General features: G+C 52.9%; 1 protein-coding gene across 1 annotated transcript in view; it reads left to right on the top strand.

Annotated features, from left to right (window-relative positions):
- The window catches only part of MYRF (myelin regulatory factor), a 38,676-nt gene that overhangs the window by 20,181 nt on the left and 14,576 nt on the right, over positions 1-3,919 (top strand).

Here is a 3,919-nt window from a genome sequence, read left to right as displayed (position 1 = left end):
CGGGAAGGGGGAGTGCTCAGCAGAAAACCACTGTGGATCCTCCCTGCATTCCTGGGAGGTGACAAAGAGCTGGCAAGCAGCAGGATGGTTTCCAGGAACCTCTCATGGACCCTCTGTTCCCTCCCAACTCCCTCCCTCCTCCTTCCACACAGCCAGCTGGGTCCTGTGGCGGACATGGAGCAGGGAATGCTCCGGTGCCTGGGGATAACCCGGGGCTATGATCACACTTTGCCTGGATGGTGCTGGGAATGGGAGCCAAGGACTCCAAGGGTGGGGGCAGAGTCCCAGCTTTCCCACACTCATCTGCTCATCCAGGCTTTATCCCATCTTCCATGGTGGTGCCAGGGCAGGGAATTCTCTCTTGGGAGTTGGTCGCCTCTTTTGGACTCTGTGGCTGTTTTCCCACCCCACAGCAGGAGAGGGATCATTTGGGAAGACAGTTCCTTCTGGTTTACCAAGCCATTTCCATAAAGGATAATCAGCAGCTTCAAAGCCATCCTGCACCGATCCCTGCTCTGCACCACCAACTTGCTCCCTGTGGATGGTGGGCTGCGGGAAGCTGGGCATCTCCCATGGATCCTGCTTCCAAATCCTGCTTCCATGTGCAGGAATTCCACTGCCACCTCCTCTGAGCTCTGCCTGGACACATCACCTCTTATCCTTTGGTTTTCCAGCCCCCTTTTTCCTTCTCGCTCCTTCCTGCTCGGGGAAAATGATTTCCCATCCCAAACACATCACAGCTTGTCCCGAGCCATTTCCAGGCATTGCTATCCCAATTCCAGGGATTTTCCATGCACCCTGGTGTCCACAGGTGGATTGGCAGAGACAAACTTCATGATATTTGTGCTGGGCACAGAGGAGCTGCTGGAGAACCTCTGTGAACCCAGCCGTGCTCTTTGGATCTTGGGATCACTTCCCTAATTTCTGCTTTTAGGATTTAGGGTAAAAGCCAGAGCAAACCCCCTCCTGGGGCATTGAGGTCATCATCCCGTTGTGTAAGGAGTAAATTCCATTGAGGTGACTCCACGGAGATTTGAGGAAGCCACGTGGGCTTTGTTGTGGCTCTGGATTTGCGCGGAATTAAGGGTTAAAGGTTGATTAATTAATTTTTAGCTCCGCGTTACCTCAGGGGACTCCTCCTGCTCCTGTGCAAGCTGGACCTACATCTCTTTTTAAATGCAATATCCCTTCATTCTCCTTGTGCAGCACTTTCCCGGGATAATCTATGAGAAACGCCAAAAAATCCATCTTTCCTTGCTCCTATAATGGCATTTTTTAGGTTGGTTAATTCAGATGTAGCAGGTGGGGATTGTCTCCTTCCTTTCTCCTTTTGGGTGTCCTCGGCCAACGAGCAGCATCCACATCCGGATCCATAACTATTCCCCCAATGTAGCTTCCAAGGAGCAGCCATTCCCAGTCTGGTTTCTGCTGGAAGCTGTCCCCAGTCTCGATGTGCTGTTTGAGTTCCCTGTGATCCAGGTGCCCAAAACCTTTTCACAGCCTCAGGAATGTGAATCATCTGAATTATCTGATTTTTCCTACTCTTGATCCTAAGAAAAGAGTCCGGGAAGGAGCTGAAGGAGGGAGAGCATGGGAAGCTGTCCAGGTTCTTACCAGATGCTTAGGAGCGATTACAGAGCAAAAAATACAATTAATGCTCTTCCATGTTTTCCTCCCTTTGCACACAAAAAATGAGGTTCCACAAGGCGCTGGGGCAGGGATTAGGTTCCATTCCAGGCTCGTGTCTCAGGGTTTGCCAAGGAATCTGTGTTGTTGAAGGAGACAGAAATCCCTGGATTAATTTTTATGGATAGCATACAATTTTTTTGGCCTTTCGCTCTGATTTTGTGGTTTTCGACTCAGTGAACTTTTCCAGGGATGAGCTGGTTTCCAGCAGCGGAGCCATAGAGGCCTGGAACCGGGCAATTCCCTAATTTACTCCTGGGAGAAGGAGCCATCCATCTCCCTGACAGCGGGCTCCGATAAATTCCAGCTCCCTCCTCCTTCTCCCAGCTTGAGGGAAGGCAGCTGGGAATAGTGCAGCCCTTCATGGACCCATCTCCATGCTGAGGCCAGGGAACTGGGGAAACTGGGAAGGTGCTGTTCTTCTCCCATCCAGCAAACTGGTGCTCTCTGGGGACTAATCCTGAGGTTTTGGGGTTGGACCCCTTGGCTGGGAGAAGCGTCGGGATAAACAGCTCCAAACTTGGCTGTGCTGCCTATCCTGGATCTCACCGAGGGAAGGGAGACCGGTGGGGCGTGGTCCAGACCTGCTGGATGTGTTTTGGGATATGTGACCCGGGGTGCTGGCTCATGCCACGGTGATGGATCATGGCTGTATCCCGGGAAGCTGAAGGGAACACGTGGGATGGACACACAGGTGGGATTGTGTGGGAGAGATGACCACGTCCTGCTGCTCAGCTGGAGTTTGTATCCTGGGAGCAAGAGAAATCAGGGAATCCATGCAATTAGGGCATGTCCTTGGATTAGGGGTCTTCCAATAGTCTGTCTTAGGAGTGGTTTAGATATGGGGAAACCAGGAAGGAAGGAAGGAGGAGAGAAATGGGGGAATGTGAGCATCCCTGTGCCGTCCTGCTCTTGGCCAAATCCCAGTACAATTCCCTGTGGGGAGTCTGTAACCCTTCACCCTCACTGGGATCGGGAAAATCCTCCTCTGATCCTGCCCTTCTGTCCTGCCTTAATCCGCCCCTGTCAGTGGGGATGTTCAGGATCAAATAATCCATTTGACCCCAGACCTTTTATTCCTGACACTTTGCCCTTTGGCCCCTGCACTCTCCCTGGAAAAGCCAGCATGGAAAGCAGCTTCTTCCCTCTGGTCAATCCTAGTGCAGGGATCCCAGTTTGGGGGGATGCACCAGCCACAGCCATCAGGAAAATGGGAAAATCAGTGAAAAGGAGCCTCTGAAAGGGGGACTGTGGAAGACCTGCAATTTCCAGAAGGCAGAGGAGGGGGAGCCGGCCTGTCTCCCCTCTGTCAGCACACACTTAGCAGCCATCAGTTTTGCAGTTTGGGAAGCATCCGTGGCTTGGAAGTTTGGATAGACCCTCCCTCTCCTTGACTTTTCCAGTTAAGAAACGGTGGGAAGGGCAGTGAACACTCGGGACATAAAAACAGCTGGGAATGGCTTCACCACCCTCGGGGTGAGGGTGCTTGGGTCAGCCTCAGCTGCGTGTCCCAGCCAGGAATATCCAGATGGAGAATCCGGGGCTGAGGCTGGGAGGAGGTTGGGGAATTCCTCTCGTGCCTCTGGGCTAAGGTAGTGCTCTGCTCCCACCGCCCGGTTTGTGTCCGGAGCACAGCACGGCATTCCCGGCTCCCTGGCGCCTAAGGAGCGAGCAGTTCCTCGTGGCCATCCCAGAATTACTCATGGCAACCTGGAATCACCCCCAGCTCTCACCCACATGAACTCCTCAGGTGATTGCAGGGGGAGAATGGTTTTATTCCAGATGAAAAGGAGGGACACCAGTGCAGAATCCCTATCTCCTGCTTCCCAGAGTCTCCTGAGTTCTGCCACATGTCAGTCTGTCCAGCTCCCCTCCCATTGCTCCGGGCAGAACCACGTGTCTGTCTGGAGGTGGAAGTCAGAAGTGGTTTGGTTTTGGGGGAAAAGCGCTCCTTAATTTTTAAGCCTGAAATCCAAGGGTGGGCTGAGCTCCCCCTTTACCTCATCCCTTGTTCCTTAATTAAAAGCAATGGGATTTGGGTGTTCTGAGGGATGAGAGGCAGCTCCTTCCCCCCTTCCGAGGGCCCACCAGCTCAGGGTGGGCTTTGTGGATGGTGAGGAAAACAGACTCGCTGCAAAGGCCACATATTTCCCTGATTCCCATGGGAACCAGCCCATTAAGGAGTTGTAGATTAAACCTTTCCAGCTGCTGTGTGCTCATGGAGCAGCCAGGA

The sequence above is a fragment of the Corvus brachyrhynchos genome, unplaced genomic scaffold (genome assembly GCF_000691975.1).
Source record: "Corvus brachyrhynchos isolate BGI_N302 unplaced genomic scaffold, ASM69197v1 scaffold1103, whole genome shotgun sequence".
NCBI lineage: Eukaryota > Metazoa > Chordata > Aves > Passeriformes > Corvidae > Corvus > Corvus brachyrhynchos.
This window is presented reverse-complemented; position numbering and strand designations above follow the sequence as displayed.